The sequence below is a fragment of the Helobdella robusta genome (genome assembly GCF_000326865.2).
Source record: "Helobdella robusta unplaced genomic scaffold HELROscaffold_19, whole genome shotgun sequence".
NCBI lineage: Eukaryota > Metazoa > Annelida > Clitellata > Rhynchobdellida > Glossiphoniidae > Helobdella > Helobdella robusta.
In genome coordinates, this window is record NW_008704034.1 from 1,460,512 (window position 1) to 1,469,445 (window position 8,934).

The following is an 8,934-nucleotide window of genomic DNA, read 5'->3' on the forward strand; positions in this document are numbered from 1 at the left end:
TTACGTACAGACAGTCCTGAATGAATGCAACACACACAATTACACACACACACACACACACAATTATACACACACACACACACAATTATACACACACACACACACACACACACACACACGTACATATAAACACAACAACATACATACTTATACACACAAATACACATGTACTCACACATACACACATATACACGGACGTGCATTTAGAAAACTTCAAAAGCTGCAAAAACTGGCAAAACTCATTGTTGTAATTAAAAGCAACATATAAACATCACGCATTCCATTATCATTGTTTGAAAGTTTCTCATTTTTAACAAAAACATCAGCTGTCCTGTGTTGTTCATACATCCTTACATATGATTCTTAACTTTCTTTATTTCAAAATGTCCTCAATCTATTTTTTGATGTCCCACAGACAGTAAGTACACCAATGATGATGATGCTGATGAAGATACACACAATTAATTTTTACAATTACTTTCAAAAGTTGCATAAATTCATTTGTAGAATTCACTGACTGATGCATGCATGCATGCTCTTGTGCATGAATGCATGCATGCATGAGTGCATGCATGCAGTAGATGGATTTACAAAGAAGCATGAACGTGCTATTACTTTTTTTTACCAGCAAACATGTTTCGTACAAGCATGTTGCGTACAAACATATGTTTGACAGGCCACATTCTTGTATAAGACAGTGTAAAAAAAATGAAAATCACGTGTTCATCTCGCAAAAACGCACGCCAAGCAAGTATTTTTAGGTAAATAAATACTTATTTGCATACATAGATAAATTGATACCTATACATAAACAAGCTAACATACATGCACATAATACATACATGCAATCATACATACATACCTACATACGTATGAATGCTGCTTGGTGACTGACTGTTCAATGCTATCGCCGCTGACGTTGTGTTAACGTGAGTTGATGACGGTTGCATGTTTGCGTATTTGCGTATGCATGTGTGCTTGTGAGAATATGCGCTCTCATGTTTGTATGTGTACGTGTGCATGTATGTGCGTGTTTGTGTTTCACTTTGTACGAGTACAATTGTTAATATGGCTCTGCAAAAAAGTGCAAACCTGCGTTCAATTTGGTACATACGTCTGTCCTAGTGAATGCAATTGTTTTGTTCCTGCTTACCTTTGCGTATAACAATTGTATATATGTATATGTGTGTGTGTTTATGTGTGTGTGCGTGCGTGTGTGTGTGGGTGCGTGTTTGTGTGTGTGCGTGCGTGTGTGTGTATGAAAATGTTTCATTTAGTTTTTTTGTTTTTGAATATTAATTGAGGTACATTATGTCCTACAGAAGTTAATTAACTTTGGCGTATGTATTCATTTTAGTACTAAAATTTGACATTGTGTATGAGTAATGTATTTGCGGTATTTTGGTATTTTCTGGTTTGTACTAGCGTTTCTTGCTCGTCTCAAGTTTAATGACATTCCTACATAATGCTGATGGCGAAAATATCAATACCAAAATAATTCAAAATATTATAAATATAATACAATATATTATAATTTAATATAATATATTGTTATTATTTTCATAATTTTTATTATTATTTAATTTATATTATATAGCGTGATAATCAAAATCTTATGATGAAGATGAAGATGATGAGTATGACGATGTTGAGACGATGACAAAGAGGACGACGACGATGATGATGATCATAATATCAATGGAAAACATAACGACGATGATGATGATAGTTATAATGATGATGATGATGATGATGATGAGGATGATGATCACGTGATTTGATGATACATCCATCCCACCCACCACGCATAATTCGTTTCTCCATTCTCTATAGGATTATCTCAAATCTGATTTAGAAAATTAATTCTGTTATGCCGATTTGCCGATTAAAAAAAATTAACGCTCTTCATACCAACGATACAATACCATACCATACAATACAATACCATACAATACAATACAATACAATACAATACAATACAATACAATACAATACAATACAATACAATACAATACAATACAATACAATACAATACAATACAATACATACAATACAATACATAAAATACAGTACAATACAATATAATACAAAAAAATACAATGCAATACAATACAATACATACAATACATACAATACATACAATACAGTACAATACAATATAATACAATACAATACAATGCATTACATTACAAAACAAAACAATGCAATACAATTATATAACAAAAAAAAACATGTGTAATACAAATACAAAACAAACACAATTAATTCAACATACATATTCATTGTTTATACAAAAAATACAATTATAAGACAAATTAAATACAAACACATGAATAAATACAATTATAATACAAACACAATTAAATCAAATATAAATACCAATTCAATACAAACACGAATAATACAATACAATCATACTACAATCACGATTAATACAAATACAAATTTAACACAAACATAAATAATACAATTATAATACAAAGAATACAATTATTAATGGTTAATATGATTATGAATGTTTGTGGATGGCAAACATGCAGGCAGCCAGGCTTCAGCCGACACGCAGCGCTCTTCCCGTATACTTCTTCCTTATCATTCTTCCGTGTTTTCTTGCTGGGAAAAAATGTGTGTATGCATTTTGTTGTGTTTGTTTGCATTGTTTTGTGTTATTGTATGTTTGTGTGTGCATTCTGTTGTGTTTGTTTGGGTTGTTTTGTGTTATTGTATGTTTGTACACTATTGTGTACTATTTATGTGCTATTACTGTGATGTACAAACATAGTAATGTTTGTATAATATTTTAGCGCCTTATATATATATGTATATATATATATATATAATGCGTGTGCGTGTGAGTATGTATAGATTTGTATGTGAAAATGTACTTACTTGCCTGCGTGTATTTGTGTATTTGTATTCATCGTTATATGCTGAGTTTTTTGTTTGCAAAGTAGTATATATATACATGTGTGTTAGTTGATATATTTTTTTTATATAATACTTTATATGAATTAAATAAATTCAATGTTTCGTACATATTTATTTATACAAAAAGTGTGGTTTCAAGTTTTTAACATGGAGGTCTTCCGTTATTATTTGTTCTTATATATTAAAAAGTGTGTGTTGGCGTGTTTGTTTGTATGTGTGTGTATATTTGCGTGTAAGTGTGTCTATGTATGTGTGAGTGCCTATTTGTGCGTGAGTGTCTATGCGCACGTGTGGTTGTAAATTCGTGTATGTTTGTTGATTGAATTGACATATTTATACTTTCGCCACTAAGTAAAAATCAACATTTAGCTACATAAAATAAAATTAGTGAATATCTACAAACGAAAAACCATTAAAACGTCCGCATATTTAATAAAACAAAATCACACACAAATATACAGACCAGTGTTTTTTTAAATGAATTCTGGATTTGGTTAATGGATGAGGGTGAAAAAAAGCATTAACCGGGAACGGAAAGATTCATTTCAAAGGCAAACCACCCAAAGGTGATCTGGAGTGGATACAAGTAACATGAACACTAAAAACTTGTTTTTTTAGATGCACTCTTTTTACCATTTAACTACTCTAAAAATTCTCAGTTTTTTTTACATATTACTCTTCAAAAGTTTTCTAAAAAAATTGCAAGGTTGAATACAAATTATCATTTTTTGTTTTGTCGATGTTTTTTTTATGTTTTAGTTTGAAAATTTGTTAATCAGTTCATAAACAAATTTATTTATTAAATCTCAAAAAACTAATTTGTTTTTATTTGACGAGGTAATATTTCGACAGGTAGAGGCATTTGAAGTAACACAGTCCCGAAACAGCAGATCAGTCCATTGCATCACAAACACGTGATGGAGCGTCAAACATCAAAAGACATTGCTGAAAATTGTGCACAGCAGCAGAATGAGCAAGCACAAGTAAGTGCACACACGCACATACACAGACACACACACACACACACACACACACAGAGACACACACACACATGCCATAGAGATCTATGCAATTATATTATCACATAGAAGTGCATGCATACTTACAAAGACCTCTGAGAGATTTGGCAGCAGAATTCATGCAAAATTCAAACAGTGTGCTACAGCAAATTATAAAATGGTCATGTTTTTGAATATTTCCCACATGTGCTCATCTTTATGAATTCACTGCTGAACAGTTGCAAAAAGCATTAAACCAAACATGAAATAAAACGCTGAACCGTGTTTTTGCAGAATTATCGTCATACATTTGCCCGCTTGATTTTTATACATTAAGTATTTATGTACGAAAATGCAAGTATAAACATAGACACACTTACACCTACTCACATTCAAACACAAATATGCATATGTACACCTACATAAACACGCACACAAAGACAGTTGTACAAATTTTTTTATAGAGCACCGACATGCGATACGATATTGCCCTAGGACGCACGTATGTTCCAACAACTTTATCTTGCATCACGGCAATCCATCTCTTTATTTATTCATTCGTTTGTTTGTTCGTTCGTTCGTTCGTTCATTCGTCTCGTTCATTCATTCATTTTTAGTTCGTACATAATCAGGCCAATTTTTTTTATGAATTCAATTATTCAATAATTTAGTTTCTATTTAATTGCCTTTCTTGAAAATAATTTCAATATGATCGTTTTATTCATTTTTAATTCATTCGTTCATTCCTATCTTTCGGTCATGCATTCACTTCCTCTCTAACTTTCCCTCTGACATTTAACGTCATTGGTTGGGAGGCTATTTTCGTACCAAAACATTTTGTATATATATATATATATATATATGTGTGTGTGTGTGTGTATGTGTGTGTGTGTGTGTGTGTGTGTGTGACTGCATTGAATGGAATACAATTTTCTTTAAATGGTCTTGGGCATTCATCGTTTGAACGTTTGATGACTGGTCGGACAATTTCAAATGTTAAACTTGAAAATAAATATATTCGATTAAATTTTTATCCAATAATAATTAATAATAATAATAATAACAAAATAACAATATTAATTTTTTAATTCACTTTTCAATTATCAGTCAGTTGATTAGTTAATTAATTGGGTAATTGATGTTAATTGATTAATTAATTAATATGGATCAATTGGAAGAATGTCCTTGAATTATTCTCGACTCGTGGGAACTCGTTTCAAGTGTCCATTTTTGGTATGAAATAAGTATGAATTATAAAGCATATCTCATGCTGGTGTGTTTGTGTTTATGTTTGTGTGTGTGTGTTTGTATATGTGTGTTTGTATGTGTGTGTGTTTGTTTGTTTGTGTGTGTGTGTGTTGGCATCTTTGTTTTAATTGCGTACAAGACACAAACACAGATTACCGACCGATTTTTGTCCAGGTAAAAAATATCTTTTCTGAATTCTCGGCATCATCATCGTTATCAAAGTTAGAAAGTTTTTTTAATGATTGGCGGTGATAGTGCTAGCATAGTAACTGTAACTGTAGTGTTATTGTAAATGTTACCATTGTTACAATTTTAGTGATGTCATCGTATATGTTTAACATCATTGTTGTTGTTATTGCTGTCATGACTCTATCGTAATGATGGCTACATCACCGATAGAACTGCAGTCATTTTTCAAATTGTTTTTTTATTTAATTATCCATTCTATTATCGCTAGTAGCTTTAATTATCTGCATCATAATCGCCGTCAATGATCGTGGCTAACAGAGCACCGTCATTAGCATATTGACACGCACATAAACAAATCGACAGACACACAGGCAGACAAACCAGCAAGCAGCGGACGAACGAGTCCACAAGAGATAAGTCAGTTTGATGCAATCACAATCATTTAATAGAGGAGGACAGCCAAGCAATTATAAACTGTCACGAGGTTTAAACGAGTGCAAAGCACATTACAATCTAAGCAATGTAAAACATCCAACAAAAAGGATCTCTCTCTCTCTCCCTCTCTCTCTCTCTTTTCCTCTCTATCTCTCGTTCTCTCTTTCTCTATCGCATTCTCTCCTTTTCATTCTCACTCTCTCTGTCTTTCTCTCTTCCTTCGTTATTGTTGGATGCGTATGCAAAGTTTAATTAAGTTAACGGTCTCAAGAAAATTCAGTTATTGCATGTTGAACGATCAAACAATTTCTTTCTCCGTGGTTGAATAACAAATGATGGCATCTCTCTGACTGATTCTAACCTGCCTCTTTTAAGAAATCTGCAATATTTTTTTTTTTGGAAAATGAGTTTTTTTAAATGAATTTGTTGAATGCTATTTTTTTCAAATAAGTTAAAAATGATTTATATGAATTAAAAAAAATAAGTTCGTAGTTTTTGATGTTGCAGGTCATGTTCAAATAGTATGCTCAAATGTTTTTTTATATAATTTTTTAAAATTTAATTTAAAACTGTTTAAATTTAATAAGCAGGAGGCAGTTTGAAATTAATATGTATAGCTAAAAACAAACTGCAGCCATATTATACAAACATCATCATACGATGAAAAGGTATGTGATGAAACATGTTATATGAACGTAAAGACACAAGACGTGAATACAAACATAAATTAAGTGTAAATCTTGAAATAATTTTTAATATTCATGAAATTTACACAAAATTGTAAAAATGAATCATTCATTTGTTACCGTTCCAGTGCTGAAGATGATTCTAAAATGTTTGGTGATTTTCGGCAAGCTGAGAAAACTTTCTGAATGTTGAGTGTAGACCTATGTCTCAAGGCAGTGCTAACAACAACAACTATTTACAAATTAACAACAACAACAACCACAACATTGTTACTACATTAAATACATAAACGTTATCAACGTCGACAAAGTTTCTACAAAAATTTCACGTCAACCAAAGTTACTAACATAATTTACTAAACATCGTCAAATAACAAGGGGCCTAATATAATTATTTTGTTGTCGTCATCATCATCATCTTCATCGTCACAACGCACACACACACACACACACACACACACACACACACACACACACACACACACTGAACAAATAAAAACCACCCATCATCCTTATCACATTCATCATCGTCAAAATCAAGACGACCACCCTGAACGATGGCCGCAATCGTTGCTTCAACGCTGCGTCGTCGAACGATGCAGCAGAAGCAGTACGAGTGGAAGTTATCGACGGGAGAGGCCACAGCCGAATTGATGGGGGGCCCACGGACACCCTCCTTCTACAAAACACACCCGCCTAGTTCGCCAAGTTTTAAGGGGAAGAAAAGTGAAAAAATTTTCATTGAGGATTTCTGGCCCGACTGCAAGAATGTGGACGAGTGTGATGTCAGATTACTGCAGTTTCAGTCATTCGAGTTAGTCAACTTTTTATTCTTATGATAATTTTTCTTCATTATTCTTCGTTTGAAAAATAAATTTTAAAAGTTGTATCTTGAAAAGTCCGCTAAAAACATTCACATCATTTTATTTCATGATGCAATAGAAGAACGTGAATGTTACTTTGGCTGGATGTTGAAGAGGGAAGCGAGACACATGTTAATGAGACTTGAGAATCTGACTAATCCTACTATAATATTATTCATTTTGACAAACCGCAGCCAGCAACGACAACTCTAAAAATTTGATCACCTGATGTGATTATAGGCATAACTACATGTGATGATATTTAATCAATTATAATTCTTAATAGAGGAATTTGATTGAATATAAAGAAAAGCTATGCACCGAAACTATTACACACACACACACACACACACACACACACACAAATACTAACACAAGACCATGTGAGTCACCAATCAAAATATTAGTAGGTAAACAAAATAAAAATATCCGATCTTATCCGAGTCTCTAATAAATTTTTTCAGAGCAAATATTTTTTTGTTGCCTAAACAACTATGGCAAAAAGAGTGTGACAAGCTTTACTTACTGAAGACCGCGTCGAATGAGTATTGTATGGAAGACGTACACAGACACACACAAACACACAGACACACAAACACACACACAAATGCATGCATAAACAAACACACAACGTGTATATAATGTTTGTCAAAATATAAAAGTTAATTAAGACACGATGTTTGAAAATTTGTCACACAAAATATACAAATGCTTTTCTTGTTTTTATTATCATTATACAATAGAATTATTTAATATGGTAATATTTGCAGACAAAAAATAATATTATCATCTCTTTCATTGTCACCGTTGCTTTGTTTGAAATAAAATTCCTGAAACGAAAATACATAGTCTAATTAATCACCGGACGCCTAAGTTTTTTTTTCAAAATGACGTCATCATGCACGTCAGCAGGCTAATTTCATAAGTGTGTGTGTGTGGGTGTGTGTATATTTATGTATGTGTGTATTTGTGCGTGTGTGCGCGTGTGTGTTTGTACCCATTACGAATGCATGTGTTGTAATGTTTATTGTAGTTAAGTAAGGGAGCAGGTAGTAAAAAAAATGATAACCTAACAATTGTAAACTTTATCGGCATTTTAACAATTGAAATAGTGTAATAAACACAAAAAATTCACTTGTGTAAAATGTGTATACATGTATCGAGACGTACTGTTTGTATGCATTGTATGTATTGATTAATATGGTATGTGTGTTTGTTTTGGAGTTTGCACAAACAACCGGATGTATGTTTGTGCAAAAAATTTACAAACACATGATTTTGAGGAAACTAAACATTTGGAAGTTTGTATAATTTTATTTGCACTGCAAACGCTGTGAAACAATTATGAAATTTTCTGTACTATAAGGTTAAATGTATGTTCTCTAACGTTATTTTATGTGCGTGTGTGCCTGCGCGTGTGTGAGTGTGTTTGTCTATGTGTGTTTTCATGGATGTGTGTAACTGTGTTTCTGTATGTTGGTGTTTATGTTCATGTATCTTTGTGTATTCATGTAAATATGCTTGAGTGCGTTATGTGTGTGTGAATGTGTAAATTTGTGTGCGTGTGTGTGTGCGTGTGTGTGTTTG